Here is a 406-nt window from a genome sequence, read left to right as displayed (position 1 = left end):
TTTTTGTGTATATATATATATATATATATATATATATATATATATATGCACTTTTGACGGTCGAGACTATAGCCTATAGGTGAGACATGTTGACCGTTAACTTAATTGTGCAGTCTTGACGGACCAAATATTAAATTATTATTGTTGTTATTATCTGAAAATAAAATATAATTCGTAGCTTGTATTATTTTGGTCAAAGACTCGAAGCACACCTTGTTTGATGAAGCAACGATTATCGCATCAGTACCACATAAATTAAATAAGAGGAAGTTTCCAAAGACTTTGTAGTTAATTATATATACTTAATAAAATTATTCATCTTAAACAAAAATCTTCTTATATATATAATTCTTCTAGGAAGTCCAAAAGAACATACACATGTTTATATTTTTACGCATATATTGTA

Source organism: Tarenaya hassleriana, unplaced genomic scaffold (genome assembly GCF_000463585.1).
Source record: "Tarenaya hassleriana unplaced genomic scaffold, ASM46358v1 Cleome2, whole genome shotgun sequence".
Taxonomy (NCBI): Eukaryota; Viridiplantae; Streptophyta; class Magnoliopsida; order Brassicales; family Cleomaceae; genus Tarenaya; species Tarenaya hassleriana.
The sequence above is the reverse complement of the archived record's forward strand: the minus strand, read 5'-3'. Positions refer to the sequence as shown.